This window comes from Xenopus laevis, chromosome 1S (assembly GCF_017654675.1).
Source record: "Xenopus laevis strain J_2021 chromosome 1S, Xenopus_laevis_v10.1, whole genome shotgun sequence".
Taxonomy (NCBI): domain Eukaryota; kingdom Metazoa; phylum Chordata; class Amphibia; order Anura; family Pipidae; genus Xenopus; species Xenopus laevis.
In genome coordinates this window covers 200,850,893-200,877,652 of record NC_054372.1, presented here as the reverse complement: position 1 = coordinate 200,877,652, position 26,760 = coordinate 200,850,893, and the positions used below count along the sequence as shown (strand labels likewise).

General features: G+C 41.0%; 1 protein-coding gene and 1 long non-coding RNA gene across 2 annotated transcripts in view; one reads left to right on the top strand and one right to left on the bottom strand.

The window, feature by feature from the left end:
* Positions 1–26,760, bottom strand: part of LOC108704986 (complement decay-accelerating factor-like) — a 152,086-nt gene that overhangs the window by 76,873 nt on the left and 48,453 nt on the right. The gene's annotated exons all lie outside the window — the stretch shown is intronic.
* Positions 1–26,760, top strand: part of LOC108704987 — an 87,142-nt gene that overhangs the window by 36,186 nt on the left and 24,196 nt on the right. Inside the window, exon 3 of the long non-coding RNA XR_005965135.1 lies at positions 804–879. This is a non-coding gene — a long non-coding RNA (uncharacterized LOC108704987). The remainder of the gene's footprint in view (positions 1–803; positions 880–26,760) is intronic.

Below are 26,760 nucleotides of genomic sequence, written 5' to 3'. Positions count from 1 at the left end.
TTCTTCCCTTCCCCTGGGAATTAAGGTCTCATCCGGAGAAAATATTTGGGGTGAAGCTCAGTCAGAGCAATGGTGTCATTCAATTTAGTATTGGCTTAAATATATATATATATATAAAAAAAACTTAAAACAACAAAGTGAAATGCGGCTCATCCCTTTTTATTGGGTTCACACGGGTCAGGCTTGATATACTTACTACTACAGAAATGAACCCCAGTACTCCAATATATAGCCCCCTAGGAAAAACTATCTTGCACAACTGAACTGTAACTCTAGTAAAAAAAGACCCTTTTAGTTACAAAGTTTGTACAAAGTGTGCGTAAGCTGACGGCCCTGTCAAGGCAATGTCCAAGCGTCAGTCCTGAGTGAAAAAAAAGAAAGTGTTATCTTTGGGGGGAGAATCAAGCCTGACCCATGTGCAACCAATAAAAAGGGATGAGCAGCATTTCACTTTGTTGTTTTCATTTCATATGATGGGGAGGTGGCTCTCGTCTCAACGCCTGCTCTGCCAACCCCCACTTAATGGTGTCTTTGGAAGAGATCATGCTAAATAAAGAGACAAGCAGGTATGGTCTTTCTCTTATGGACTACATATTTGAGTGCTGGGGTTCATTTCTGTAGTAGTATTATGTATATATGTAGTGGTACCTGAGATCCAGACTGAGGCTTCCCCAGGCCCAGCAGCAGTGAGACCCCGTACTGTAACCATATAATTGGTGTCTGCTTCCATGGGAATTCTGTATTCTGTCACATTAGGGGGGAACTGGTGGGATTCTTCCTCTATCACAATATTTTCCTTCCAGACCAACGTATTGAGCTGCAAACAAGAGAAAGACAAGGGAACAAGGAGCAGCAACTGGAGCCTGAGGACCATTTAAGGTAAAATTCATGGAAATGTCCATTTGTTCTTCCAGATACTCCTGGAGGCTCAGCTGGGAGATTTATTTGGATAAAATTCAGGGTGAAGATCTATTGCTGAATACGTGATATAATAGTGGGTTCCTATACAGCACATGTTATTATGTATGGGCCGAGGGTCTCTGAGCAGCTTAACAAAAAAGACTAAAAACCTCAACCCCAATAGTTCCATCAATTCACACTCAGGGTATAGGGCACAGTGTGGATTCAGCTACACAACACCCCAAAATCTCATGGGCAGTGGTGAGAGACTATAAGAGATTAGACTAAAGAGAAATAAAATGTGGCAACTGCTAAATGATATTCACTTTTGCTGATCATCTTCTGATCAGAGAAATGTGACGGTAACTGAGTGAATTAATATTGACCCCACATACCTTGGGAACTTTGGGGGACAGTGATAAAAAGGTGTCTGTTACCTGGTACCCAGTAAGGACTCCGTGTGTCTCTGACAGTCGCCATTTCAGCGTATTATTATTAATAATACTCGGATACTGAGTGAAATCAGTTTTTCCTGTAAATGTGAGAATTAAGTTACTTTAATTGTCATTTTGCACTTATAAAACTGGGAACATTTGCAAAAACATCAGTATAGAGAAGTGGGGTCCAGAGCTAAAAGGTGTTTATATTTTATTATTGTTGTTATTGTTAATAATAATAATTATTATTATTATTTATAAAGAGCCAAAACATTTTCACTGCACAGAACTTATGCATCATTCCTATCAGTCTCTGCCCCAGTGAGCTTACAATCTAAGGTCCCTATGACATTCCCATCAGTCCCTGGCCCAGTGAGCTTACAATCTAAGGTTCCTAGCAGGGAGTTGCCCACGGCCCAAGGGTAGCGAATTTGTCCCATTTCGGTTTCGCGCAAATATTTGATGCCTGCGACAGTTTGCGGGCGCCGAAAACCGCCACCGGTGTCAACATTTTTCAAAAAGAGCAAATTCGCCACTAGTACGCACCTGGTGAATAAATTCGCCCATCACTATTTTCTATATATTGATTTTTATGTGGTTGGACCCAGTTAGAGTTGTGGGTTCATGATACAAGATTTTATGTCCCACTTTCACTTATTGCAGATTTACTTATTAAGCTCTAGATGCTGCTCCTCCATTTTTAACTGCAGTGAAGATATCAGACCATGTATTTCAATGCACACAGTCAAACTATAAGATTATCCTTTTCCCACACATTCCACCACTTGTGCCATAAGGTTCACCACCACCTTATTCAGTCCACTTAGTTTGGTGCAATTTCACTATTGCAATTTACTGTAACATTGAGCAAAGTATTGCAATTTGCACAAATTTTTCCTCCTCCTCCTCCTCATGTGCCAAACTGATACTCATAGCAACAGCAAAACAGTTTTCCCATAGATTCCACTACTTCAGCTGTTATTAACCTCCCCAAAAAAACAATAAATAGTGATTTAAACTTATTCAAGTTAGTATTCCTGTATTTTCAGAAAACATTGATGGTTTTTGGTTCTAAGACATTTTACAGAAGTAAGATTTCTAATACTGTACTTTTCAGCGCTGCACTTTTGTTTGGCTGAGTCTTACCAACCCTGTCTATATAATCTTTAAAGGAGAAGGAAAGGCTAAAAGTAAGTAAGCTTTATCAGAAAGGTCTATATAAATACATCAGTAAACCCTCAAAGTAATGCTGCTCTGAGTCCTCTGTCAAAAGAAACAACACATTTCTTTCCTTCTATTGTGTACTCATGGGCTTCTGTATCAGACTTACTGTTTTCAGCTTAAACCTCCAGGGCTAGGGCTTGAGCATGCTCAGTTTGCTCCTCTCTCCTCCTCCTCTCCTCTCTGCTGTAATCTGAGCTCAGAGTTGTGAGTGAGCAGGGAGAGACTCTAGAGCCGTTTACTCAGGTATGGTAAAACATTCTGCAGAATAAATATAGCATTCTAGCTTGCACTATTGCAGCTAATCTATTGGCAATAAACTGTCTTGGAGCTTTCCTTCTCCTTTAAGGACTTGTTATTTAGTTAACTCTGGGGCTATAGAATCATATGTTTAGCCAAAATGTATTTCTAGGATGCATTATGTGTAATCCTTGGGACCTGCCATTTTCCTGTTTAGTGACTTTTACTAAATTTGGATCTCCATCCAATTCCATTTACAATATGAAACATGTTGAAAGATTATGTCTCACTCAAACCAGTAATAAATACTAACTGTAAATTATATATTACCATAAAACATCTCCTTTATGGCACAACACGTCATATAAATTGCCCTTTATTATGCAAATTTTTTTCAAAAGTACAAAAACAAATTGCTGTCAGAATTGAGGGCCCCTTCCTTGCTTTTCAAAAAAATCAGTACAGCAATGTAAATTGCTTAACAAATGTATATATGCAAGTTTAGGTATCCTTTTAACCCTTTAAATGACAGCTAAAGTTTGCATTCTATTTGCACAGTGCCAGACATTTTTGAACATTTTGTGGTCTCTCATTTTTGGGGCATTTAGGGGGAGTTTGATGTATTTCCAATTCTGGAACAAGATTTAGAGCTCTATTTAACCCTTTAACTGCCAAGCATGTAGGTACTATGTGCTGGCAGGAAAATGCTCTGACTGACAAGCACCAAGTACTAATGTGCTGTGCAGTCAAGGACTCCCTCGCTGCACTGGTGGCTTATTCTGCAATGCAGGCAAGTCTGCTGTGTCCCTGACCCCCTAAGCAATGAGCCAAGGGGCTGCCCTCGGTGATGCCACTCCTGACTATTATAGTCACATCACAGGACCCGATCCAGCGCTGCCCCTGTGAGTGATCCTGGACCCTCCATCACTGACAAGGACTCCCCACCCACAGAAATGGTAAGTGGCCTTTCTTTACTGATTTACACCCATTTACACAAACGTATTTACACACACTACACATTATACTAAAGGTAGGTTTCTTTTGCTTTTTTGGGCTTTTGTACACTCACACATTTTTGCACATATTTACACACTCACATACACATATACACACATTTATACACTTTAGAGAACATTGGCATCAGTATTTATGGAGTTTTACAATTGTATGTAAGAAATTAGATGAGGAAAATGTGGCCAATTGTAGTATTTGTAGGTGGTTTTCAGAAATGACATAACAACTGCTGCCTTTATCATAGCTTTACAGCTCCCCCACCAGTGCACCCTCAACTAGGTACAGAGGGAGACTAGTGAAGGTGAGGTATGGGAGCCTGTGAATTCTGGAAGGATATGCAGACCTGTGAAGTAGCAGGTCTTGTGGCTGTAAGAATACAGGGAGACGTAGGAGGTAGAGAAGAGTAGAGAAGAGGTCACGCGATACTGGTTACAGCAAGCACCTTAGCGTCAGCTGCAGATGAATGATGGAGAATGGTCAGTAGATATGATATGGCGCAGGTGTTACAATTAGCCGCTTCACTCAGTAACACTGAAGGGTCAGATGGCGTCTAGTTGACAATAGTTGTTGACAGGAAGAAGGTTCCCCAAGTTGGAACTGGAGCGTAGTCGGTTTAAGCAAACTCGGTCGGCAACGGTAATCAAGAGTCCTGACAAAGTGGCAGAGGTCAAGGCAAAACTGCACATCTTACAGGAATGTATAAATGTATATGTCAGTAAGTCTCCTCGCCAGACCATGTATGGTATTTCCGTGAACCCCTTGTCACAATTACTGCAAATGCCTTCTGAAAGCTATATAACGCCTGGACCAAGAGGTGGGTCTTTGGTAAGTCCTTGGCTGACATTCTGTGTGTTACTCCAACAGCTTACCCAGACAAAACTGTTATGTTGTATTATGTATAGATAAATTGCCTGACTATTACTAAAGGTTTTCCTTTACGGAGTTTTGTCTTACACGAGGTCAAAATGGTACTACTAAAAATACCATCAATCAAGGACAGGTTCTGGGAGAGTCTGTGCATCACTTGTCAAGCAGTGGGCAACACCGAGGAGGGAGGGGGCAATGCACAGGATATGAAGGCAAGGCACTCACAGCTAATTCATTACTACTCATGTTGTCTGCCCCTCGCTGTGGACTGTAGCTGGAATGACCCAGTCAGGCAACAGCAGTGGCAGCGACAAATATCCAGACAAGGACATTGAGTACGAGAGCCCGGCTGGAGATCACGTCAAAGTGGTCAAGCGTAACTCCAGGACATTTTTATCTGCCTCTTATCATTCCCATACAAGGCTTTTATTGTGAGCAGCGATGTGAGAGGGATCAGCAGCCTCTCCAGGAGTGTAGAGCGGGGGCAGGAGGCGCATCCTGGGGACTCAGCACGGAGAAGGGAAGAGAGAATTCTCCACAGTGTGCAGCGCGTCATCTCAGCGCGTCATCTCAGCGCGTCATCTCAGCGCGACATTTCAGCACGTCATCTAAGCGCATCATCTCAGCGCGTCATCTCAGCGCGTCATCTCAGCGCGTCATCTCAGCGCGTCATCTCAGCGCGTCATCTCAGCACAATGGTGCACAGAGCGCAGCAGCCTTCAGCCTTCGGTCATTTCAGCTCGTTGTGCTGTCAGATGTCCCCATACAATTACAACTCTGCTCTAAGAGAAAACACCACGGAGTGGTACCGAAGGGCGCAAGCCACTTACATTGAATGCACTAGCTCTGAGAGATAAGCTCCCCATAGACACAAAGATTTTTCTTGCCGAACAACTGATTTTAGCGAAGTCCAACCAATCCGTCAAATTATCATGAAGTTAGTGGGATTCGAACGATCGTACATCTTACGATTTTTCGTCCGACATCTGTCAGGAAATTGATCTTCCAGGTTAAAAAATCTTTATCGATCCCAGTGCAATGTATCTATGTCTGCAGGGCCAAGCAGGCAGCTCCCCTTCAGTTTTGCTGCAATATCACCTGAAATGGTCTCACCACATCATAGGCCGCCATGTTACACCACTTGCCATGCCCATTACATCACAGCCCTGCTCTGTGACATCACCGACCTTCCCCCGGCCCGGATTGAGGCCCATCAAAAGGTGTCAACCCTATTTTTGGGACATGTGACATTCTAGTGACATTTTAGTATCACAATAGCCTTTGATATTATGTGTGTCTGCAATATGTCCACTCCCTTTGGACTCCACCCACTTTCACTTAATTTTCCTGAAAATCTAACCATAGTTTTGGGGGCAAAATTTGCTTAACGTCTTGCACAGCAGGAAGGGGGTATTAACATCACATGTACAATTTTAACTGAGAGCTGTGAATGCTGCACTACAAGCACATTATGGGGAAAAGGATTCTGTAACCTAAAGTACATTACATGCAGAGACTGTGAAGTCATAAAGTCATACAACGGAGCGGTAGGTACTGATCTCCCAAGAACATAATAAAGAGAAGGCACCACAAACACTATAAAGAACATTATATCATAAGAAGCAGAGGCACTGACACACCAAATACATACATATTGATCACAATATGGTCACATTTCAACTCTCACTAACTCCCTCCTCACCCCCTGCTATTCCCCAAACACGTACTTACCGTGACTTGCAAGCTGTAGTCTCATCTCTCTTCTTCCTTTGACTCTCTTCACTCTAATATCTCAGCCATCTCATGTCCTAATGTGGCTACTACTATAGTCCTCTCACCACTGCCCTAAATGAGCTGATCCTATAAAAACTAAACATTCTCGACCCAAACCACTTCAACCGTGACATACTGCTCATACAAAAGCTCCAAAGACAGTCACGTGCACTTGAGCGTCGCTGGCGCAAATCCTGTTCAGAATCAGACCTTTGGAGCTACAAATCTGCCCTGTGCTCCTATAACACCAGCCTTTCCCAAGCCAAACAAACTTACTTTACTTCACTCATTAACTCCCTTTCTAAAAAACCAGCACAACTTTTCTCCACCTTTAACCCTCTCCTTTCCCTTTCTCCACCCCCTCCATGCACATCTGTCTCTGCTCAAGATATTGCTGAGCACTTCAAAAACAAAATTGACACTATCAGAAGGGACATTCCACTACTCAACCCCCCTAGACTTCCACCACCCTCCCTCCACACTCCCCAGTCTCTCCTGTGCTCCTTCACCCCTGTCACTGATGAGGAATCTCAAAGCTTCTGGCCTCTTCTCACCTTACCACCTGCCGCTTGATCCAATTCCCTCAAAACTTCTCCACAATACCAATCCTTGTCTAATCAAAGCCTTAACTCACCTATTTAATCTTTCGCTCTCAACTGGACTGTTTCCTTCTCAACTAAAACATGCTCTTGTCACCCCCAAAAACCCTCAATTGATCCCTCCAATCTTGACAACCTCCGACCTATCTCTCTGCAACCTTTCATCTCTAAACTACTTGAGCGCCTAGTCTACAACCGATTAACCTCATTCCTCTCTGACAATAACCTGCTGGACCCCCTACAATCTGGTTTTAAGCCACAACACTCCACGGAAACTGCCCTGACTCGACTAACTAATGACCTTTTAACCGCTAAAGCCAACAATCATTTCTCACTACTAATACTGCTTGATCTCTCAGCCACATTTGACACTGTAGATCACCCTCTCCTCCTCCAGTCCCTCCAGTCACTTGGCCTTCGTGACACAGCCCTGTCCTGGTTCTCTTCATACACCACCAATCGTTCCTTCAGTGTCTCCTACAATGGAGTATTATCTTCTCCCCTACCTCTTTCTGTTGGTGTTCCTCAAGGCTCTGTCCTGGGACCATTACTAGTCTCCCTCTATACTTCCTCCCTTGGCAAATTAATAAATTCTTATGGTTTCCACTACCACCTCTATGCTGACGATACTCAGATCTATCTCACATCTCCTGATCTCAACCCAGAACTCCTAACTCGCGTCTCCTCCTGCCTGTCCGCTATCTTTACCTGGATGTCGCAGCGCTACCTTAAATTAAACCTCTCTAAAACTGAAATGGTTCTCTTTCCTCCAACTAACACCAGTAACATCCCTGAAGTATCCATCATAGTTAACAATTCCACTATCACACCCTCTCCCCAGTCCCGGTGCCTTGGGGTTATCCTAGATTCTGCCCTGTCATTCACTCCTCATATCCAGTCACTTATTAAATCATGTCACTTCCACCTAAGGAACATATCCAAAATACCATCATTTATCACCCAAGATGCTGCCAAAATTCTTATTCACTCTCTCGTCATATCACGTCTAGACTACTGTAACTCTCTTTTAATTGGCCTCCCCCTCCAGAGACTGTCACCTCTCCAGTCCATAATGAACACTGCTGCGAGGCTCATACACCTCAGCAACCGCTCCTCCTCTGCCTCGCCATTCTGTCAATCCCTGCACTGGCTTCCATTACCTTTCAGAATCAAATTCAAATTAATGACACTGACTTTCAAAGCACTTCATAACTCTGCCCCACCCTACATCTCTGAACTCATCTCTATATACTCACCCACTCGCTTACTACGCTCCTCTACTGACCTGCTCCTCAACTCTTCTCTCATTACCTCCTCACATACTCGCATTCAAGGCTTTGGAAGGGCTGCACCCCTCCTCTGGAACGCTCTCCCACGGTCTGTCCGACTTTCGCCCAACCTTTCTGCTTTCAAGAAATCTCTTAAAACGCACTTCTTTCGAGAAGCCTCCCCTCGCTGCTTAACTACCAAACGCAACACCACATACAATACCACATTTCTCACCCACTTAATTCGATCTTGCCCACTCCCACACCTTGTGTATTACTCCCTTCCCTTTAGACTGTATGCCTATGCATAGGGCCTTCCTCACCTCTTTGTACCGGTAATGATTGTGATGTTTGTTACTCCATATGTTCTATGTATATAATTCATGTGATGTAGTTGTATAATCACATTTACTTTACAGTGCTACGCAATATGTTGGCGCTATATAAATACATGTTAATAAAAATAATAATAATGATAATAATAATACATAGAGAGCAATGGACAATGGCACCACGAGCAGTAAGATAGGATAAATCTATATCCTACATACACAGCGATTTTCCTTTCCCTGTCCATCTCTGGTCAGCCCTAACGATCGTGAAATACCAAAGCAATAAGGGAGGGAACAATATGCTTAATGAATTTAATTCTTCTTTGTAGCATTCTGAATGATTCTCTGGCCAAAAGTAGCCCTACTTTTGGCTCTGGTATCAACACAATAATGTTTTATAAATGTATTAGAACCCAAGTAGTTGCTCTACAGATGTCATCTGCTAAGACTCCTGCTTCTGCTGCCCAAGATGCTGCCAAACCTCTTGTTGAATGAGGCCGCACTCTCTCCTCTATATGAATAGGCCTTTTTGATAACTGTTACAATCCATCTTCTGAGAGTTACTGTGGAAGCCATTTCACCTTTCCTTGCTCCCGCAGGAATCACAAATAGTCTGTCTGACTTACGAATTGACTCAAGTAGTCTACAAATAAGTTTCCAGACAACAATTTAATGCCTCATTTACGTCTGCAACATCCGCTGGTAAGTATATCGGCTCATTCATGTGAAAACTTGAAATTATCTTCGGTAAAAATTCCAGGATTGGTCTGAGTTTAACCCCCTGAGCATTGAAAATTGTAAGCGGAGAGCGAGCTGATAATGCTTGAATTTCTGAAATTCTTCGACCTGAAGCAATAGCCACTAAGAAGAGAATCTTTAAGGTCAAATGCCACAAAGAAACCTCTGCTATCGGCCAAAAAGGAGGATTAGAAAGAACATCAAAAAGAAGTGGTAAATCCCAAGGAGGAGCACATCTCTTTACTGGAGTCTTAATCCTTATTATTGCTCTCAGGAACTGAATGATCAATGGTTCTGCCAACAAACTTCTTTGTAATATTGTTGACAACGCCGATACTTGTACTCTCAAAGTACTAGCACTGAGACCTTTATCCAAGCCTGACTGCAAGAATTCCATAATTTGCTTTATTTCCGATTTCTGAGGATCAATGCCCTTGAATAATGCCCAAGAAGAAAAACAGTCCCAAATGTTCTCCTATCTATTGGAGGTGCTGCTTTTTCTGGATTTTGACAGGGTCTCAATAACTGCCTCTGAATAATCCTGCTCTCTCAGCCTGCAGAACTAAGTCTCCATGCCGCCAGTCTTAACTGTCCCGGATCTGGATGAAGAAATGGGCCTTGCTGCAAAAGATCCTCCATTACTGGTAATCTGAACGGACTCTCCACTGCTAATCTGATTAGATGCAGATACCAAGGCCTCTGCGGACACTCTGGCAAAATTGCTATTACTTCCATCCTGGAACTGAGAGTCTTCCTCAGGACTTTGAATATCATAGGAAGTGGAGGGAAGACATATGCCCAGAGATTGTTCCAACTCAGAGCTAGAGCATCCACTGCTAGTGCTTGTGCGTGTGGAAATCTGGAATAGAAATTCCTCATCCTGCAATTCACTGGAGTGCCCATCAGATCTATTAATAGTGTTTCCCATGTTCTTGTTATTAAATTGAACACCTGACAATTGAGGAACTATATAAAAAAAATGGGTAATAGAAAGCAATGACGTTTAGAGGTATAGAGGAAAGGCTTACCACTTTCCATATGGGGTCCGGGTGCTCTAGTTCCAAGCCTTCAGCAGGGGGAGAAAATATATGCAAAACCTAAAAAAATAGAGCTGGCACATTCCGTCACCCCAAAAAAATAACTAAAAAAAATAAAAGCCTGACGCATTTCGTGTCCCCACAGGACACTTAATCATAGGCTCATGATTAAGTGTCTTGTGTGGACACCAAACGCACCAGGCTTGTATTTTTTATACAAGATGTAAATAAAGCTTTTTGTACTATTCCACAACGATTTTGGGACTCCTGGACTTTACTTAATTTAGTTATTTTTTTGGGGTGACGGAATGTGCCAGCTCTATTTTTTAGGTTTTGCACATGACAATTGAGGCAACATTCCCCCTGATCCAAGCTCTGGCGGCTGAGGAAGTTTGCTTGTTGATTCAATACACCCGGAATATGCACCGCTGTTATACCCATCAAGAAGTTTTGGGCAAAACACATTATTGGCTCCACTTCCTTCATCATTGTTGGGTTTCTCGTACCTCCTTGATTATTTATATAGGAGACCGTCACCATGTTGTCCGACCTTACACAAACTTCCTCTCCCAAAATGAAAGGCTTGAGAACTTGCAAAGCTTGAGCTATGGAATTCTAGCAGTTTGAACTGTACATGTGACAGGTCTTGACTCCAAACACCCTGGACGAAATTTCCTTGAACATGGGCTCCCCAGCCCAGTCCTGAAGCATCTGTAAATATATCTATTTGCCGCTGAGGTTTGCTGGTGTCATCCACCACAACATCTGTTCTCTTACCTCTCTGGACAGGTAAATAGGTTGTTCCCAGTTCTCTATTTTCCTGTCCCACTGAGCCAAAAATAGATACTGTATGCTTCTCATATTCCATCTCGCCTATTTGACCATCGGAATGGTGGATGTCAAAGTACTCAGGAACCTCATAAACTGCCTGGCTGGAATCCACTGCTGTTGTCCTGTCAATGCTACCATCCTGGTAATTTTGAAAATCTTTTCTCTCGGCAGCGATACTAGACCTAGACGAGTGTCTATCAGAGCTCCCAAATAAATTAAGGTTTGAGTAGGATCTAGCTGACTTTTCTCCAAGTTGAGAATCCAACCAAATCTTCGGAGTTCCTGCATAACCAGATCCCGATGACTCGTTATGACTCTCGCCACTACCAACAGATCGTCGAGTTAATGATAGATCTCTATTTTCATCCCCCTTAGTCTTGCAATAACTACTACTAAGACCTTTGAAAAAGTCCTTGGCGAAGTGGAAAGGCCAAATGGCAAACATCTGAACTGTAGATGCTGGTTCTGGTAGCAGAATCTGAGGAAACGCTGATGACTTTGCGCTACAGGAACGTACAAATAAGCATCCCTTAAATCTATAGAGATTAGCCAATCTCCCGGATTTTTTACCGCCTTTATAGTCTGTAGAGTCTCCATCTTAAAAAACGTTGAGAATCTATAAATCGATTCAATCCTCTGAGATCCAAAATGGGCCTCATTTCACCTGATGCCTTTCGGACTAAGAAGAGTTGAGAATAGAACCCCCTTCCTATTTTTGCTTCCAGCACCTGTATCACTGCCTGCTTCAAAAACAATTTTTCTATGTAATCGAGCAAAATAATCCTCTTTTGCTCTTCCACCGGTGCTGGAGTATTAACACAAAAATTTTGCATGGGTGTCATTGAAAATTCTATTTTATAACCTCTTGTTACTACCGACGTAACCCATGCATCTCCTGTTTCTTCTGTAAAAATCTTGATCCTACTGGAATCTGGACAGGCGTCTCCTCATTGCTGTTTAGACTGAAATTTTGGAGATCTTGTCTCCGTGGACTTGTTTCCTCTAAAGAAATTAGATTGCCCTGCCTTCCAAGAGGCGGCTCGAAAAAATTGTCTACCTGGTCTGTAGGTCTTTGCCTCTTCTCTGCTCCTGGATAAAAACCTATCCTGGTGTCTCTGAACATTCCTGAAACACCTCGGTGTCTGGGGTAGAAAAGTACTTTTCCCTCTGGAAGACTTGGATATAATTTCATCCAGTGACTTTCCAAAAATCTTCTTACCCTCAAAAGGAAGCTTACAAAGAACATTCTTTGATGCAGTATCTGCAAACCAAGCCTTTAACCATAAAGCACGTCGGGCCGCTATCAAAAAGGTCATGTTTCTTGAGGCTAATTTTGCCAGGTCTACTGAGGCCTCCAAACAGAAATTACACACCATCTTGATATCATTCAGCCACTGGAGGGCCTGCTCACTCACTGCCGCTCCCTCCAGAACTTGAATAGCCTCATCAGACCATAAAGACATAGCTTTAACAACCATTATCAAGGCCACTACAGGCCTACACATGGCCCCTGCCACCATATACGATTTCTCAGATCCGTCTCCATTCTCTTTTTCATGGGTTGTTTTAATGCAGTCAAATCGTCTATAGGAAGTGCTGTCTTCTTAGACAAACGTGCCACAGGGGCATCCACTGTAGGTGGTGTACCCCAGATCTCTGTACATTCTATTGGAAAAGGATACATCTTCTCCAACTTAGGCTCCACTGGGACCTTCCTAGGACCCATCCGCCACTCTAAAGATAGGAGATCCTGAACTTCCTTATGTACAGGAAACACCTGTTTCCTTCTCCTCTGAATAAATAAGGAAGTGGATGGCTGTTCATCCTCCTGAATCACCAGAGTCTGTTTCACTGCCCTAATAAGGCAGTTTCATCAGCTTCATATCAAATGATGTTTCCGATTCCCCCTCAGATGAATCCATCTATGACTCCTGCACCTCTGGATCGGTCTCCTTGTGCTTTGGAGACACAGTCTTATCACATCCAGTAGCCTCCTTAATGCCATGTGCCACTGCCTGTGATATCCAGGACAGAATCTCTCCAGAAGATTGATCCCCTGGGGCTGCATCAGATTTAGCAGAAAGGGATTGAGATCCCTGAGAATGAGACCTCACTCACTTCTTGCTTCAAGTTCTTTTGGCCGGGAAGACTGAATAACTGCACCTATAGAATGAGCTCACCCAACGTTCTGGTAGAACCGTGATATCCGTGGAGTAGAACTTAGAAAGAATGGGATCCCAAATGATGCACCTCTGTGGCCAATGCCATGGGCGTCCACAGTACATTCTCCAGGGGGGGCAAGTTAATCAATCAAAAATAACCTGTATTTTCTAGACCAGCGCAGGGGAATGAATGACCATCTTTAAGATCAAGCGCGTGTGTGCAAGTGATGCAGCACAGCAGGGGGGGCAGGAGGGGGCCCTGGGACAGAAGCCCTGGTTGGCCCCAGGCCCCCTTGTCCGACCCTGTTATGGAAAATGGGTTTTTGGCACATTAACCCCTGGCAGCACAGTACACAATGTCAGTCCCTCTGATTAATGATTTGTGTCAGTTCTTTGTGCTGGGAAATAACCCAGCTGATATACAGTAAGGATATAAAGTGTTATTAGTGGGGGTGCATATTATTTACATGACACTGAGCCTTATAGATCCCTATTTACACTGTGATCCCCTGAGTGTGTCCCTCTGATTAATGATTTGGGTCAGTACTCACCAATACAGGGATCAGGCACATTCCAGTAACTGTGGGTTCTGCTCTTCCTACATCTAATTACATCAGATACAGACTGATATCTGGGGGCACAGGTCACTGTTACAGATTCCCCCAAATCATAGAAATCTTTGTTCGGAGATAACATACCTCCCAACATTTTGGAAGTAAAAAGAGGGACTAAAAATTTTTTTCCACAGGTAGCACAGCAAGTTTTTTTGACCACACCCCTAATAGGGAATAAAGATAAATATATAGGAAGGTCAGTGATCCCAATGTTATTAATAGGGAATAAAGATAAATATATAGGAAGGTCAGTGATCCCAATATTATTAATAGGGAATAAAGATAAATATATAGGAAGGTCAGTGATCCCAATATTATTAATAGGGAATAAAGATAAATATATAGGAAGGTCAGTGATCCCAATGTTATTAATAGGGATAAAAGATAAATATATAGGAAGGTCAGTGATCCCAATGTTATTAATAGGGAATAAAGATAAATACATAGGAAGGTCAGTGATCCCAATATTATTAATAGGGAATAAAGATAAATATATAGGAAGGTCAGTGATCCCAATGTTATTAATAGGATAAAAGATAAATATATAGGACGGCCGGTATTTTTTTCCAGAAAATCTTTTGCACACACTCGCTTGTGCTTGGGTGCTTGAGTGTCCATGGCTGGCAACAACCCTGGCTGCCCAAAACTGCCCCCATACTCCAGATGAGGCCTCACCAGGGACCTATAAAGAGACACAATTATGTTTCATCCCTTGAGTTAATGCCCTTTTTTATACAAGAACTTTATTTGCTTTAGTAGCCACAGAATGACACTGCCCAGAATTAGACAACTTGTTATCTACAAAGACCCCAAGATCCTTCTCATTTAAGGAAACTCCCAACACACTGCCATTTAGTGTATAACTTGCATTTATATTATTTTTGCCAAAGTGCATAACCTGCATTTATCAACATTGAACCTCATTTTCCAGTTTGCTGCCCAGTTTTCCAGTTTAGACAAATCACTGTGCAAAGTGGCAGCATCCTGCATGGAACCTATAGTTCTGCACAATTTAGTCTCATCTGCACAAATAGAAACAGTACTTTCAATGGCCACCTCCAGGTCATTAATAAACAAGTTGAAAAGCAAGGGACCTAGTACAGAGCCCTGTGGTACTCCACTAACAACACTGGTCCAATTAGAAAATGTTCCATTTACCACCACTCTTTGTAGACTATCTTTTAGCCAGTTCTCTATCCAGGTACAAATACTATGTTCCAGGCCAACAATCCTTCATTTAACCAGTAACCTTCTATGAGGCACCCTATTAAATTCTTTAGCAAAGTCCAAATAGATCACATCCACTGCCATTGCAGAGGTGTGGTTCCTGCTCACCTCCTCATAAAAGACAATTAAATTAGTTTGGCAAGATCTGTTACACATAAAACCATGCTGCCATAAAATCATAGCATTATTATTTGCAATGAAGTCAAGTGTTTTATCTGTTAATATTCCGTCTAAAATATTTCCTACTTATATCAGACTAACCAGCCTATAGTTTTGAGGCTGAGAACGGGATCTCTCTTTGAATAGCGGCACCACATTAGCAATTTGACAGTCTCTCGGCACCATGCCAGACCTCAACGAATCCTGAGAAATTAAGTAAAGAGGGTAATTACAGACATAAGCTGGTTTAGTACCCAGGGATGAATACCATCCTGTCCTAGACCCTGATTTATCTTTACATGTTCTAGACTTTTTTGAGTTTCCCCTTGCATTAAACATGCATCATTCGTTGTATTACTGGAATTGGGACTGTTTAGAAGAAAACCTTCATTACTTGGTTCCTCATTTGTGTAGACAGATGAAAAAATAACAGTTCAGAATCTCTGCTTTATTACTGTTGTCATCAACCAATTCACCCCATCTGAAAGTAATGGCCCACTCCATCCTGCTTCATTTTTTTTACTATTTTCTATTGATGAGTCATACCCTGGGGGTGGGATCTCTGCACAGGAAGCAGGAAGCTGTGTGTGAGGTTGATGCTGGGAGAGGTTGGATGGGTAAACTCTGGATGTTTGGTGGCTGAATAAATGGGGATAATCCCCGACTGCACTAATCGGTGTGTGTGCGGATCCGTTTTCTTTTACACATTGGTTGCTAAGGGACCCGGCCGGGTCAACGGAAGGAACGCACCACCAGCTTGCAGGAGTGGTGAACTACAGGTGTGCGGTAGGAGAATTACATAGTAAACTCTGGAGAGACCATTGTATCAAAACTGTGGGACACAGATATATGGACTAACTACCCAAAGTGAGGCTACAGTAAGTCTTGCTTTAAAGGGCAAAGTCTATGCTACCATTTTAGAAGGGAACAGACTTCTCTGGCTTATGATCAAGATGTATAAGTTATTGTTTTTTTGTTAAACATTGTTACAAGTTACTTCTCTCTTGAAAGCTCCATTATAAATCTAAACAGATGGATTCTTTTAAAGCTACCAGAATGTCATTGCATTTCTACATTAAGAAGTTACTACTAAGGCTTTATTTCAGTCAATTCCAACAATTTATAAACGTAAGCTTCTGAAATTAAAAAAAAATCATCATCATAATCATCATCAACATCTTTCATAAGAAATGAATGTCTTATACACACTTCTTCTAAAAGAAAATGGTACAGGTATAGGACCTGTTATCCAGAATGCTCAGGACATGGTGTTTTCTGGATAAAAGATCTTTCCATAATTTGGATCTTCATACCTTAAGTCTACTTGTAATCATTGAATAAACCCAATAGGCTTGTTTTGCTTCCAATAAGGATTAATTATATCTTAGTTGGGATCAAGTACAAGGAAATCGTTTTTTTTTTTTATTTGGATACAATTGTGTCTATGGGAGAAGGCATTTCTCTAATTCAGAGCTTTTTGGATAATGGGTTACCAGATGACAGGTCCCATACCTGTATAACTCTGTACTACTTTACAGGTCCCAGTATATTGTGGCCATGGGTGGAATTTCAGTAAGGCTTGGTGTGGTTAAGCCTCCCCAAAACTCTGAACTTAAAAAAAAAGAGAGAAACAAAATAAAGTTCTATATATAATAAAAAAAGCTTTTCTACTGGTGTGACTAATACTATGGCTTCTTTTGGAAGAGGGGAGAGACTGTCTGACTTCTGTCCTTCATCTGATTTTGGTGGCTTCATATCTCCCTGCCTCTCTCATAAATAGCAACGACTGTATCTTAAACTTCAGGCACGGAGCAGAACGGATGAAGAGGTGATGAGGTGACCTCAGATTTCAGCTCTCGTTTACTTACAGATATGTCGCTGAGCATGCTAAAGCAGTGAGATACAGATAACAAGTCAGTCCACTTCCACCCATTGTGAAACAGATACTGATCTGATCCTTTCCCTGCAGTTTGTTGCAAAACATTTAGCAGTGTTTCTTATCTGAGACTATTTGCAGCTATTACTTGTTATGTTGTACTTACTGCTGGGCCAGAATGTGTGAGAAATGTGCAGTCACATAGTAGGGGGGTAGGTGTCAGGGGATAAACTATTCCCACTTTTTAGACTTGAATCTTCTTGTGAAAGAAAAGTAAGTATTGTTCCCATATATTTTTCAAATATAGGTAAAAGGGGAATCGCTGTATTTCCTGACAAAGCAAAGGAAAAGGGAACAAAAACAGATATGCGTAATATGGTGCAGTATTTTCTGCTATTTTTTGTATAAATGCACCTTTAACTGTGCGTGATTAAACGTATAGAAAAGTGCAAACAATGTGTGACAAAATTAAAACACTTCGATTGTGCGACTGTGTGTCTATTTTATATATATATATATATATATACACCACTTTTAATTATGATATAAGTGACTAGAAAAAAATTTTTTTACCAGTGAAAAAAATAAAATAAAAATATAAAAAATAAAAATAAAAAACAAAAATTTTTTTTTTTTTTTTTTTTTTTTTTTTTTAGATACTAATGTGTAAAAATATCCTTATCTCATAAACACCTCTTATAATTAACAAATTAATTCTAAAGACACCAAATGGTAGCAAGCATAGAGAGTTTTGGTTTAATTGCTTAATTAGTTTCTTTTAAATGAAATCTTCACCCAGTGCTGATCTGGTGGTATATTATACTCACAGACGTGAGTGAATCTGCGCTTTTGAGAGAACAAGCCGTGTCCTTCCAATAATCATCCGGCAACCTTCTAGCTGGGCAGAAAATAGAGCGGCATGTGCAGTATCGTTTAAAAAAGCTGTTTAATAAAAATATAAAATACACTCACAAACGCCTCTTTTAAAAAATCGCATGTAAAATCTGTGAAGTCCGCTTTTCAAATGAAACCGTAGCGTCCTTTACTTTGCTCTGCGCATCTCAGTCTTGCGCTGCAGCTCCAAACGATCTGTCTCCGCTCGACGCGTTTCGCCAATAGGCTTCTTCCAAGAGCGATCTTTATTTATTATTTGTATCCGAGTTCCTCTATTATTATTACTGTAACCCTTTCGACACCCCATAGTCTGTGTTACACTCCACGTGTGGCGCTTACCTGATGACACGGGACAAACCTGAGCCACTCCGCAGTGGTATTGGGAGAGACTGGGTCCCTGGTACTTACTAGCGCAGTGCCTCCACCTAGTGGGATCCGGGAATGCACCTACGGTTGGCCCCACTAGGAATACAGTAATAACACACACACTATTGGTTAAACTAAATAACAGTTTATATAAAATAAATGGGCACCTAATACATGCAGCACTCCTAGCCGGTGGCAATAGGGCCTCACTAACTAACTTGCTAGCGCTATCTGTCTAGCTAAGTAATAAAAAAGGTAAAGTCCTTTAATGTCCTTTAATACAGAGTCTGTTTATCTTCAGCGCTCTTAAGGGTACTGTCCCTTTAAACAGGATACTCACAAATCCTCTTTATCATGCTGTCTAAAAACACTGTGTAAATCATAACTGGTAATGTTGCCCATAGCAATCAATCAGCAATTAGATTTTAACACCTACAAGCAAAGATCTGATGTTATGAGCAGCATCACCAGTGATGTTTTACACAATGTTTTAGACAGCATGATAAATAGATAAATATTTTATGTTGTGTAAAAATAAATTTATCAAGGTTTGATGTATTTTCCACCATGCAAAAGCCAGATTTGCTATTGTTATTTTACATTTCTTCAGACCTTTGTAAGTAAGTTTTTTAGAAGTTTCTCAAAGAAAAAGTGTGTAAAGAAATTATCCCATTTATTTATTCTGCCATTTTTTACACCACATAATAAATCTGCACAGAGCAAGGAGAGTTTTGTACAGAGTGCTGATCTGGAACCTGCTATTAATAGTTAAACTGTATAAACCTGAAGCTGTTAAACATCACAGAAACCAATAAAAACTAAAAATTAAAGCAAATCATAAAAGAGCTCAGGGGACCTCTCTGAATAGGTTTACATCAATTCATTTTTGGGGGTTTCTGTCCCATTGAATTCAGCCCATGGCCACCTTTAGCCTCCGCAAACAAAAAAAATCCCCCTCTGGCAAATATTACATAATGACCTGAGGTAAATAATAATAAAACACCCAGTAATAAGTATCAGTATAAATAGAATAGGTAATACTCCCCCCTCATACTGTAATATCAATCACAAAGAATACATTTCTCATACACTGCACAGTATATACAGTATGTTGGAATCTATGTTACCAGAAATTGTTTCAGGGTTTCCATTGGAGCAAGTGATCTGCACCCCAAGCACAGTAAGGATAAGGGGAGCCAGGAAAGAGGGAGACATGTTGATACAGTCCCCCTTATATTCTCTCTGCTGCTTCTCTCTCCTACCTCAAACTCTTCAACATGGGCAGCAGCTCAGATACAGTGACACTGATATAAGGCAAGTTTGTGGTGAGCCCAAGCCCAACCCAGCGGTTCCTCTTTGTATGTTCTACAGTAAATGTGCGATGTTGCTCTTATTCTCTGCTCTGAACCCAACTTCTCTCCAGCCAGGGGAATCTGCTCATTTAGCAACATGTTTCTCCACTTTAACTGGGAAAATAAAATGTCTTTAAGCAAATTTGTAAGCAAATGTCCCAAAGTAAAACTTTGTGGTTTGATAGAAAGGTTAGTGGTAATGTTGTAAAAGTAAAAGACTTTTTATACTATGATAACTTATGTAACAATTTAGGGACCACCGTATGGGGTTTACCTTGACGTGGTATGGTGGCTTATCAACTTTATGATCATAACTTTGTAACTAAAAACCCCTGATTTGTAAACACATTCACTTGCATTTATACTCAATTGCTTATGAGACAGGGGACCAGGGAATGTTCATTGAAAAGTAGCTCTTCCATTATAATTAAATATACTTTAACTGATTGACTTCCGGGGGGTGGACCCAAAGATGGCCACGTTTTAGTTGAGCTCCTGCAAACAGAGCTGAGATCTAGTGCCATTGCATCGCACAAGATACTTTAAAGTATTGTACACCAGCTCCTAGAAATCGAGATAAAGAGGGGTAACGATCAATACCAAAAATGGGCTCACCCCCTACCTGCATCCCCGGAAATCAGTGCGAACGCATCCATCTCATACATAAACCGTGGACCCGGACCGAACCCCAGGGGAGGAAGGTCGGTGAGTGGTAACGGTCACGGGAAGGCGGGAGGCATAGAGAGAGACACAAAGCCTCACACAGCGCAACGGGCCTAGCCACAATCAAAACGCCATAGGGGAAAAAAAAACACAGCCCCAGAGCACGGGTACAGCTGCCATAACTGCCACATTTATAGAGATTAATACTTGCGATCTGGACCAACATTTCTGAAACGAAACCAGGGCAAAAGGCATGCTTAGAAGTGTTTATTCCAACACCAGCAACTTACACTCCCTAGCTAAAAGAAAGTCTGCAAAAACGTATGAGAAGGACACAAATTCGACTATACTCCAGGCTAAACATAACCACAGCAAGAAAGCTGCAAAATAACTATACAGCTTTATCAGAAATTGGAGGTGGAAGAGGAGAGACTACAAAAGCTGATATAAACTGTAATCAGCATATACTAAAAATCACACCACAGCTTATTTCACCTCTTGGACAAGCTATGATACAAAACAAGTAGCTTCAAGCTCCACTCACCAAGACAAAAGAGAAACTGCTCCATCTATAGAGATATAATGTAAAAACTTCACAGCTGTATATTTCCACTGTTACCCTAATATAGGAAAACAAACATTAAACACAAGACTTCTGTCAACGAAACCTGAGGGAAAAAAAAAATCCAGCAACCAACTCGGCAAACAGCAAATTGAGCAACCCATCAACCAATATCCAATCAGAAATGGATAAATATCTGGGACAATCTGCCACGAGACCACAAAGACAAATAAAGCAGAAGCCCAAAGACAAGAAAACAACACAAGACATGGACCCAATGGATTCTGATGCCGAATCCACCTCCCAAACGACACCATCACAAATCCAAGTACAAGACCTTACGCAAATACTTGGCCCCTTGCTGGATCAAAAGCTGGCTGGCATTAAAGAAAAAATTACAGAAATACTCCAAGTTATGAATCAAGCACAAAAAATAACAGAAGCTGAACAAAGAATAAGCACACTCGAGGACGAACTGGATATCACACAAAAAACCTTGTATACACAACAGAGAGAAATAGCTATCCTGGCTGAAAAGGTAGACAACTTGGAGAACAGAAGCAGAATAGTAGGCATCCCAGAATCAGTCAAAGGAGCAGATCTGGAAAAATTTATTAAAAACCAATTACCAACATCGCTTAAGATGGAAGCAACACAATCCACCTTCCCTGTAGAAAGATTCCACAGGATCGGACCTCCACCAACTACAAACTCCAACAGACCAAGACACGTGATCTTTAAATTACTTAATTACTCTGACAAAATGAACATACTGACTGCCTACAGGAAAGCGAAGACTCTACAACACGACGGAAATCGCATACTGATCTTTCAAGATTTTTCGGCTTCCGTCACAGCAAAAAGAAAAAAAGTTTTCACCAATTTGCTCAACCCTTTTTAATGCAGGATATAATTTCTCCCTACTTTTTCCAGCGAAACTTAAGATAGTGGATAAGGACAAAGGGAAGACCTTATTTTTTGATACCCCAGCGCAAGCCAAGGAATACTACGGGGAGAAAACCAAAGATAAGGACATAACCTGAAAAAGCTATGAATGTTGGGACCAAATCTAAGACACTCAGTGGAACAACTGAGACAATGACAGTCCTTGACTTTACCTATTCATCCTCCAACCCCCGTTTTCCTAACATATACCAGACGTTTACAACAAAACATTATACGGGGCAAGAGTGAGAAATATTTTTTCTTTTTCCTCTCTTCTCTTTCTCTTTTTGTGTTTCCTTTTTACTTCCTACTCATCCTATTCTAAATAACAAATGTTAATATGTTATATTACAAGTTTTTTTTTCTTATTTCAAATGTTTACAGCAGCTCAAATTTCATGGACAAATCAGGTAAATCCACCACTCACTCACGAACCAGAGCGCGACCTTTACACACTTTACTATGTGAAACCTTACAATTATATGACACTTATCGACACCCCCCCCATTACCAAAGATTACACATTCTACTCAGGAGTTGTAAGGCCCAAAGGCTTCAGGAGTAGTGAGGACCAGAGGAGGAGGTAGCAATGTCCAAGTTCGCAGTACAGATTAGGATGAGACGAGAGAATGGTCAAACAGGCAACAAGGTCAGTCCAGGCAGAAGAGGTTCAAGGTCGAGGAATTCAGGCAAAAGGTCGGTACACAATAGCAAAGTTTCACAAGATCACACCCAGGAGTAGCAAGCTAAAACCTATAATTGGGCACTGATGGATTTCCAGAGCTCCTTAATATAGGCCTAGATTTGGCGCCAATTTTGGACGCATCGGCGTCATGACGTGTGCGCGGACGAGCTGGCGTCAGCGACCGACGCGCTGGCGTGTGCGACCGACGCTGGCGCAAATTATTACCAACATTGCTTAAGATGGAAGCAACACAATCCACCTTCCCTGTAGAAAGATTCCACAGGATCGGACCTCCACCAACTACAAACTCCAACAGACCAAGACACGTGATCTTTAAATTACTTAATTACTCTGACAAAATGAACATACTGACTGCCTACAGGAAAGCGAAGACTCTACAACACGACGGAAATCGCATACTGATCTTTCAAGATTTTTCGGCTTCCGTCACAGCAAAAAGAAAAAAAGTTTTCACCAATTTGCTCAACCCTTTTTAATGCAGGATATAATTTCTCCCTACTTTTTCCAGCGAAACTTAAGATAGTGGATAAGGACAAAGGGAAGACCTTATTTTTTGATACCCCAGCGCAAGCCAAGGAATACTACGGGGAGAAAACCAAAGATAAGGACATAACCTGAAAAAGCTATGAATGTTGGGACCAAATCTAAGACACTCAGTGGAACAACTGAGACAATGACAGTCCTTGACTTTACCTATTCATCCTCCAACCCCCGTTTTCCTAACATATACCAGACGTTTACAACAAAACATTATACGGGGCAAGAGTGAGAAATATTTTTTCTTTTTCCTCTCTTCTCTTTCTCTTTTTGTGTTTCCTTTTTACTTCCTACTCATCCTATTCTAAATAACAAATGTTAATATGTTATATTACAAGTTTTTTTTTCTTATTTCAAATGTTTACAGCAGCTCAAATTTCATGGACAAATCAGGTAAATCCACCACTCACTCACGAACCAGAGCGCGACCTTTACACACTTTACTATGTGAAACCTTACAATTATATGACACTTATCGACACCCCCCCCATTACCAAAGATTACACATTCTACTCAGGAGTTGTAAGGCCCAAAGGCTTCAGGAGTAGTGAGGACCAGAGAAGGAGGTAGCAATGTCCAAGTTCGCAGTACAGATTAGGATGAGACGAGAGAATGGTCAAACAGGCAACAAGGTCAGTCCAGGCAGAAGAGGTTCAAGGTCGAGGAATTCAGGCAAAAGGTCGGTACACAATAGCAAAGTTTCACAAGATCACACCCAGGAGTAGCAAGCTAAAACCTATAATTGGGCACTGATGGATTTCCAGAGCTCCTTAATATAGGCCTAGATTTGGCGCCAATTTTGGACGCATCGGCGTCATGACGTGTGCGCGGACGAGCTGGCGTCAGCGACCGACGCGCTGGCGTGTGCGACCGACGCTGGCGCAAATTATTGACGCCGACGTCCGTTCCATCGCCGGCGACCAATCAGGGTGCGGGAAGAGGCCGGCATCATCCAGCTGCGTCCGTGAGGAATCAGGGAGCCACCATCCTGGACGCCATCTTGGCCACCATTTTGGAAACTGATCTCGGACTCCATTACAGGAGTGCACAAAACCCATTTGAGATTAGACTACATATTTGTCTCGCAGACATTCTTACCAAAAGTGACTAAAGCCAAAATAGGAATCATGGATGTCTCCGATCATGCCCTGATCTCAGTAAATCTAAAATTGAAAACACCCCAATTAAGTTCGTATAACTGGAGATTTCCGGCTTATCTGAGCGCTAATGAGGATTTTCAACTATTTCTCAAAACAAGCTGGGCAAACTATATGGACGATAATATTGATCACTGGGATGAACCACAACTGCTATGGGCAGCGGCAAAGCCGTTACTAAGAGGGCAGATAATTTCTTATTTGATAAAGCAAAAAATCATATAATGAAAAATATAACCTTTTACAAAATCAATTGACAGAACATTATAAAGCTTTTAAAAAGACTAACACTGAAGAGGACAAAAATAAATACAAAGAGACAAAACACTTTTTGACACTTTATTGACTGGAAGGGCTTATAACACATTAAGTCATACAGCAAATCAATTTTATAGATACGGAAACAAATCTGGTAAACTATTAGCGTACATAGTAAAAAAACAATCTCAAACCACTTATGTACAAAAACTTAAATCTCCTGAAGGCTGGACACGAGACCCGAAACAAATTAGTCATATCATAACTGATCATTTTAGCAAACTTTATGAAGCCCCAACGGATGATCCAAACGATGGTCTGAAATTCCTACAGGAAGCTGACCTTACAAAACTATTAGTTCAAGACCATGAAATCCTATATGCACCTATAACAGAAAAAGAAATATCAGATACAATTTGACACCTAAAAAATTGAAAAACACCGGGACCAGACGGGCTTACTGTAGAATTTTATAAATTATTGATAACGGATATAACACCACTTCTAAACACTTTATATACTGATACCCTATAGGGAAATGCACTTTGGCATGAGGCTAATGTAGCCAGAATTATATTGATCCCTAAAGAGGGCAGAGACCCAACAGATCCGAAATCGTACAGACCAATTTCACTCTTAAATCAGGATTTAAAAATACTAAACAAAATAATGGCAGATAGACTTCAACAAATACTACCTTCAATACTCACCGAAAATCAGGTTGGCTTCCTCAAACATCGCCAACCAGTCCGAGCCCTTAGACAAGCTCTCACTGCAATATATGTTAGTAACTTGGAAAAAAGAAAACACGGAATGTTAGCAAACCTAGATGCTGACAAGGCTTTTGACAGAATTACACACATACATTTAAATCCATTAATTAAATTCCAACACTTTGGTATACATATGCTAAACCTTTTTAAAAACCTATATTTAACACCCAGTACCTTCCTAACAATAAATAACACTAACTCAGATAGATTTCAAATCCACAGGGGCACGCGGCAAGGATGCCCGTTATCCCCCCTTCTATTTAACGTAGCGATTGACCCACTGTTAAGACACATACTCAAACATCACCAACTACAGGATATCCAAATTGGGCAAACAAAGTTGAAGGTGGCAGCATTTGCTGATGACATTTTATTATTTCCCAACACAGAAATACCCATAATTCTCCAGCTTATACAAAGGCTTGGTAAAATAGCAGGATTTCAAATTAATTTAGATAAATCTGAAGCGCTAGTTACATCATTCAGACCCTACAGACTGGCTCTCACATTTCCCTTTCAAAAAAACCAACAATCAGCATTAAATATCTTGGGATTAGACTACCAGCACATCATAAGGATACGTACGCCTTAAATATACAGAAAATAATAGATAATATTCAACAGGAGGTGCATCAATGGAAAAACACGAATTTGTCATTCCTAGGTAAGATACATTTTATCAAAATGATTTTCTTTCCCAAATTTCTATACCCACTACAGATGTTGCTATATTACATAAAGACAACAGATCTAAAAAGACTAAATCAAGCGTTTAGAACTTTTATTTGGAATAAAAAACGCCTGAGGATTAGCCTATTTAAACTACAGTAACCTAAACACTTAGGCGGAACCAATCTCCCTAATATTAAGGAATATAATGAGGCAGCACTTCTTCACTACGCTGGGGACTGGATTCTCAACTGAGACATCTACACAACCATATCTCTAGATCAATACACAGCTGGAATCTACTTACTTAACTACATACTACTCTCATCAATAAACAACGTCCCAACACTACTCCATAATAACCCTATATTCCTAGACACATATAAAGCATGGTGTGTAGTTAGGAAGAAACAAAATCTATCACCAACTATATCTCCATATCTATCTTGGTTTTGTAATGATGACTTCCCAATTGGCAAACGAATTCTCTTGCAATGGAGAGAAAAAGGATTACAAAACCTACATGACATAATAGACAACAACTACACAATATACCCTCGGGAAAAATTGACGGAAAAATTTC